Here is a 7,986-nt window from a genome sequence, read left to right on the forward strand (position 1 = left end):
ATCTCCGGCTCCATATCAAGCTGATTGGATAAAATGTTACGGACTTTTTGGACACAATCCTTGTCAGTAGATTCTGGAACGTTGTGGAAACGGAGGTTGTATTCTCGAGAATACCGCTCAAGGGACAGCAGTCTTTCACGCATTCCCTCAATTTGCTTAGCGTGTTTTTGAACGGAGCTTTCCATCTCGTCGACTTTACACCTCGCCTCATGAAGCCCGCCCTTGAGTTTTTCAAAGCTGTCGTTGAGGGTCTTAAATTGGCTAGATATTTTATCTAACGCTGTTTCATTCAGCTTCACTTTAGCTTTTAAGTTTCTGACCTTTGCTCAGTTGCCCAAGCGACTCTCGTACAGATGTTTCGAAGTCTTCTTCTTCTGAAACTTCTGCCTGTTGCTTCTGTTTTCCTCTCTTAGTTGCAGACATTGTCTACATAAGGATTTTGACATGAAAAGTTAAAATGGAAGAAAATTTGAAAAGAAACTTTAACTTAATTTCTCTTCAACACGGAGCTTTAAATTTCGCGGCCATCTTATTCGGCCAGCGTTCGCTGGGTTTAACGAATTCCATTGTTGTCGGGAAAGAAAATGAAGCTGCTGCCGAAATTTGTTATCCTTTACAAACCACTAAATTACAGCAAAAGTATCAAACTGCGTTATCCTTGGAATAACTGTACAAAAATATACAAAATGACAGTACGCACAGGTACAAAAACGTAAAAATACAATGCCCAAGTTCGAACTATCACTCTTTCAACTTTTTCTTTCTATGCGGTAGACTGTGACAGGCATAAGAAAGATCAGCGTGTCTCAAATAATCGAAGTTTTTTTTTCCTCTGATCCCTGAGATTTCAGGGCAGAATACGTTTTTTCTTCTAACATTCATGTGGCTTTCTGCTTAGTGTTTGAATATCTATTTCCGTCTTAAACTAGTCCTACTACCAAAGAGCAGGCTCAAGTTTTGCTGTTTACCTCGCAATCAGCAAGTTGCTGCGATGCCAACCCGCTTGCTCCAAATCAAAGGGTACTAAGACCACTGACGATGACCACTGTTAGTCAAAGTCGACAGGATATATTTGAAGAACACAGAACGCACCTTTAGACGACCAGTCTTGAGATAATATTCTGCTCCGATAAACCCACTTCATACAAAAAGATTCTAAATCAAGTTGCGTTTTTAAAGTAAATATTTACATACTGATTGTTTGACCCTGTGTGACAGTGAAGACAGAAATGGGCAATTTGATGAGAGGTGATGACAACGGGTCGTGATTGGCATTCCCAGAGCTTTAAGCGCGGAGCGAACTTTTTCCTGTGGCTACAAACTGGAGGTGGGAAAGAAGATCGAAAATGGGGTGGGGTAAACTAATGTGGAGGTTTCACCCATAAATGAAATAATCAACCATAATAAACGTGCCGGGTCCTACCACACCAGACCAGAAAACCATGCGAACGACTTTGAGAAAGTCTACCATAATTGTAACTTTGCCCATAAAAGTAATTAAAATCAACCATGAATGTAATAAATTAATATCCATAAATGTTATAACCATAAATAACATAATCTGCTTCACCAAATGTGACAAGCATGGAAAATCGTATGAAAGCGAGTAGATTTCGTTAATTCTATAGCCGTTTCATATAGATAACAATAATTCTGTCCGAAAATGCAATAGGTCAGTAGACCTTCCAGGCACAAAATTGATCAGCTTATAGTTATTAGTTTTGTTTTTGTTTTGTTTCGCGGTGGCTGTTGAGCAAACGACCAACTGATTTTGTTTCTCCAGTTATGAGCACCCAAACATATCCAAAGATCAATTTCTTGCGAACGCACAAAAAAAAACTGCTTAAGTATTATGGAAAAACAATTCAAAGTAGATAGTTGTTTAATGAGGGAAATTATTTCCAACACACGGATGACGGAAGTAAATTTCTTCACCGTCTGTTAGCTGTGTTACAAGGCCGACGGCTCGAAATTCTTTGAACATTTGCCCGCCGCATGACCCGAGGTACATAACAAGTTAGTGCAGCTCTCAACTGCACTGTGAACCAGCGTTGTTAGCAAGATTAAAATCAAACACTCGTTAAAATAACAGAAGTAGTCATCTTCAAACAATAACCTAAAAAGAAGAATGTTATGTTTTCTTTTGGTTCATTGTGAGTGTAAACGAAAAACCGTTTCACTGTTATGTGCAGCCGAGCTACATCTATGTAGCATCGATGCGAACACTGACGGGAAAATATGTGGACAGTGCAGGAAAGCCGTAACAGACTACCGAAAATCGGGCCAAAGGTTTTTATGTAAGTACGATAAATTTCAGATCGTATCGTACTCAAAATGTAATCGTCTCAAAATGAAACATTTCTAATTACAGCTAGTTGGAAAGTTTGCACGAGGAAGGGGAAGGCCGCCGCGGAAGAAAGAATTTCCTCAAAAATGTGCCGCTTTGGATCTTACTCAAGACGATCGAAAGAAATTAACATCAACTACAACGCAAACAGTGGAACGAGTTGCTGATGCCGTCGACATTAGTTCCCGTGGCATGTTAGAAGAAACGTATTTTGGGGATCCCCTTCGTGGTCCCATGGCGATACCTTAATGACAGCAGGGCTATTTGAAGACGTAGCGGACCACATGAAGCAGCTATCAAATTGCAAAACGTAAGACTCACAACAGTTTATAATCATCTTCTCTTTTATTAGGGAGGGAAGGGGAGAAATAACACAACTGCCTCCAGAAGCACACGAAACAATATTATACTAGAAATAAGTGTATCGCAGAACCTCGCGAAGCTCAGGGGGGGAGCCCATAGGGGGTGGTAGGACGGGAGAGAAATAAAGTAAATCATGTAACTGGGGAGGGCGGGTTTAATATTGGAAGTTGAGATGTACTTAATGTCCTGTCGATTAAATTTGAACCTAGTACTCTGGCTCTAAAAAGGATCTTCTGAAATTTAAATGGGGTTGCTGTTGTTAGCGAATGCTGCGTAGGTCCCATCCACCCTCCTACATGTGTAATTATGGTCAAAAGGAAATGGAGGTGATAGTGGATAACTGCCGACTAATATGCAGTTGCATTTGCTTAAAATAAAAGCTCACCCTTAAGTGCAATAATTATTTGTGAAATGTGTCAGTAGAAGTGAGACAATGGCAATGCTAGGAGATTATTGTTTGGCAAACTACAGCTATAAAAGTGTTTGCACTTGTTTTGGTACATAATCACACTTGACAACTATTGTTTGTAACAGTTAAGTGCAAACATAATCACTGAAATAGAAAATTACAAGTAGCAATGTCATTGGGAACTCATCCTATCGATACGACCTGGAGTTTGCCGGCACTCCCATTGATATTAACAACCATTTAAAGATCCTAGGAATATGTTTAGATAACAAATTATCTTTTAAGGAACATATAAGTATCATGCTGAAGAAAGTATATTCCAAGATAGGCGCACTTCGCCGCCTTAAGCGTTTAGTACCGGCAAATACTATGTTGCTTCTTTACAAGAGCTTTGTGTTATCACATTTTGAATACTACAACTCTTTACTTTTGGGTATAGGTAAAACACTTAACAAGAAACTGGAAGATGCGAACTATTATGGTCTACGAACTATAATGAACATGGGGAAAGTACCGATTATGAATCAATTCTTAGGATGGCAGATATGAACACCTGGGAACATAGACGCATAGAACAATCCTTAATGATATCTTTTAAATGTTTCAAGGAGAATGGTCCAGGCTATGTAGCCAATGTATTCAAACCCCGAGTTACACCATATAATCTTAGAAGCAATGGTCTGAATGTTGTTCAAACTTCATATAATAATAGATTCCTTCATGGTTCATATGCGTACACGATCTCGCACATCTAGAACCAGTTGCCATCTGCTGTAAAAAACGCACCTAATGCATCATCCTGTCGGAGATTTTTAACTAAGTTAAATTTTAACGGCTGTCAATGCAGCAATTGCCTTTGACCCGATTTATTTTTATAGATAGATGTTATTATTATTATTTTTTTTAATTTAATTAGTTGCTATTGAGATATTAATTAATTAATTTTTCTTTTATATTGTCAAACACTTTTATCATGAGCCCGTGGCTCGGGGGATTGGGAGACCACCCCCTGTGTACCTGACATTAAACAAATTATCTTATCTTATCTTATGCAGTTCATGAGAATTACTAAAGTGATCATGACTTATGATTATTGAATGCGTGGGCACTCACCAGAAAGCATTAAATCCATGTAAAAAGTGACAATTTTTTACCACTTAGCAAAGAGTTCACAGTTAATTTGTGTGCATTCATAAGAAACAAATCCCTATGCAAGAGTGAATTTGTATGAAATGTCCACAAATAATTGGAAGGTGATCAGTTTTTTCATTGGTCTCCATTCTAAACATGCATGAGCTTGTTGAGACAGTGCCGGAGCCATAGATTTTCAATTTTTTTCCTTTCAACAATTCAAATGAACACTTTCCCTGTATTACACACATTTATGGTGGGAAACCCTATATAAATATCTGCTTGCATGTTGTTTAATTTCTCGAAACAATCTTCATCTGGCAATGGAACAAATGTCTTATTTCTGTGAATATGTCACCTCTGTCTGACTTCTTTGAAAGAGTGTAATTTTATGAGTGACCCGTTAAATTTTTCCTAACAGCGAGGAGGATATCCGAAATACAGATGTTATTTTCGAATAATATAGGAACAAAAAATAGGAGGCCAGCAATAACAAATTTTTGTCATGTTTGACTTAAAAGACACAGCTGTGTTTACATATAAGGCTGCTTAGTATAGATACATATATTTTACTTGTGAAGGAAATTGAATGAAAATTATAAGCTTAAACGAAAAATCTTGCTCAGTAAGGATTTTGTTTACAAAATGTAACGCTTCCCTACATGTCACACATTATCGGTGTTCTAAACAGTTGATTGTAAAATAAACGGCTTACCGTAAAACGGTGAAAGGGCTGATGGGTTGTCGTCAAAGATAATCCTGGTGTCGATTTTATAGATGGTGTAATTCTTGCTTCCTATCGTTGTATCGAAGAAGATAATTTGGACTGTAAACTTGCCTCTCTTTGGTTTCGTTGCGAATTCTATTGACCGAATACTGAAACGTCGGCAGTCGGTGTTCCCTCTCTTCGTCGGCTTCGTTTGCAGTGTAACTGTAGTATTTTGTTGCTAACTCTTTACATATTCGTGGTCGCTAGTAAATGTTGACAGTGTTTGCCTTCCTGTCAGTGTAAAACGCAGACTGCGGACTGCAGACTGCAGACTGCGGACCAGGGGTAAAATGCAGACTGAGTGTAAAATGCAGACTGCAGACTGAGAGTAAAATGCAGACTGGGGTAAAATGCAGACCGAGCATTAACTGTAGTTGTGGAAAGGTTTAAGGGTCAAAAAATCCCGCAAATACATGTAAACGAACACTTACTTGAAGACATCTGCTTTCACAAATCCATTCAGGACTTTCTTCTCTAGAACGTTGTCGACGACCCAAAAACATATAATCGCAATCTTGAACCTTTTTTTCCGTCCGCGAGACCTCACGCTTCAAGTTTAGACTCGAAGTTTTCGATATACGTGACCAGGGACGGTGAATTGTTACAACACCATCATGTTTACGCTGAAATGGAAGCTGCTGACCCAAAGTACTGTACAGGAAGAATTATGGCGATAAAAACGGGAGTAAGTCATTCCAACAACAAAGAAAAGATGCTCTGCAGGAAATTTGGATGACCTTCTATGAAAGTATTGCAAATCAAGGTACGCAGACTTAAGCTGTTTGGATGTTCATTGGAATTTCTGGCGAATGTGCAATTCACTTCGACTAGGAAGCGAAGTGTGTAACTGATACCGGCTAGCTATTTCACCGATTTGAAGAAGAAGGAGCACAAATGTTTAAAAAAGTCTACAGTCTTTATTCTGCATTTTACCCCAGCCTGCGTTTTACTCTTAGTCTGCAGTCTGCATTTTACACTCAGTCTGCATTTTACCCCTGGTCCGCAGTCTGCAGTCTGCAGTCCGCAGTCTGCGTTTTACACTGACCGGTTTGCCTTCGCTGTGCCGTTACTCGCGCTGAATTTAAGGTCGACGTTCTTACTGTTGCGGAGTTTTGTTTGTAAATCTTTCCCAGCGAGGATTTCCAGCCACTTGTTGAATCCACCGTTGTTGAGTTTGCTGTTCTCTTTTATTTGCCTGAGATATTGGGTGGTGATTCACCGACCGTAAACATTGTTATAATTCACAGCTTCAAGAAGAAAACCCAGAGCTTTGTCGTCGATGGCAATCGGTTTCCTGGAAACCCATAATGCACTTTGACGTCACTACTCTGGATGACGTCAAGGCGGACACCAACCAACCTCGATAGATTTATAGCAAAAGGAAATCACGCTGGCCTTGCGATGCTTGTAGGATACACGCGCGCTTCGCGCGCGACGAGATTATAAACCTCGCGGCTCGGCGCTTCGCGAGGAATTATCATCTTATGGGGTTGCGACTTAAGGTTGCTCCGTAATTAATACAAGAGCATTTAGCTGTGACAAATTTTCCGTAGACAGTACATTGTAACTGTCTACCAATTTCATAACAAGAAACCGTAAAATTCCGAAAATAAGCCCCTCCATGTATAAGCCCCTCCAAATAAAAATAATACAAAAAAGAAAGCGTTTAAAATCAATTCCATCTTTAAAGTTGACAACCAAGAAATTACGGATCCAGTAGACATCGCTAAAGAAATTCACTCGTCTGTCTCTCACCGCAGTTTTCTCTCTGGTCACTTTTGTCAATCGGTGTTTTTTGATCCAGTGACTCCAAATGAGCTATCGGAAATTTCCAGTGCTTTTCGACCAGGTAAGGCAGCTGGCCATGATAGAATTCCCATTTCCATCATAAAAAAGTCAATTCAAATTATAGCCGATCCTTTAGCTCATATAATCAATTTATCTATCTCTCATGGCATTGTTCCCGACCAAATGAAAATTGCTCGCGTGATACCACTCTTTAAAGCCGGTGATCGATCACTCTTTACGAACTATAGACCGATCTCGATTCTCCCTAGCTTTTCTAAGTTTCTTGAAAAGGTTGTTTATAACCGTCTTTATAATTATTTAAGTAAACTAGAAATTCTATGTGATAATCAATTTGGCTTCAGGAAAAATCATTCAACTTCGTTAGCATTGATTGACCTGTATGAAAAAATCTCCCTTGCTCTTGATCGTAATGAACATGCCGTTGGCGTTTTCCTCGATCATTCTAAGGCCTTTGATACCGTCGATCATAATATTCTGCTTGACAAACTCGAACACTATGGTATACGTGGCGTAGCTCTGGACTGGGTTAGAAGCTACCTCTCCAACAGGTTGCAATTCGTTCAATTTAACGGTCAATGCTCTTCTCCTCAAACTATCTGTTGTGGTGTCTCCCAGGGATCTATTTTGCTCTATATTAATGATTTAAATAACGTATCGACGCTCGTCGAGCTGATTTTATTCGCTGATGATACTAATTTATTTATGTCCCATAAAGATCCTGTCTACCTGGCAGCCTCACTCAATTCCGAACTTAATAAATTATCCACTTGGTTTAAGGCAAACAAACTCTCCTTAAACCTAAAGAAAACAAACTTTATGTTATTTAAGCCTAGACAGAAAAGGTATCATTTTCCAATGCAAGTATGCATAAACCAACAGAGAATCGAACAGGTTAAGGAAACGGTCTTCCTCGGTGTAGTCCTTGATGAAAATCTGTCTTGGAAACCGCACATTTCTCAAGTAGCTCGTAAAATCTCGAAATCAATAGGTGTCATTAATAGAGCAAGATTTTTTCTACCTAAACCGTGTCTAAAAACTCTTTATTATTGTTTAGTTTATCCTTATCTTCATTATTGTATTATTGTCTGGGGATCTACGTACAAAACCAATCTTCGCCGTCTTGTCTCTTTGCAAAAGCGAGTTATCAGAATTATTTCT

The sequence above is a fragment of the Porites lutea genome, chromosome 4, assembly GCF_958299795.1.
Source record: "Porites lutea chromosome 4, jaPorLute2.1, whole genome shotgun sequence".
NCBI lineage: Eukaryota > Metazoa > Cnidaria > Anthozoa > Scleractinia > Poritidae > Porites > Porites lutea.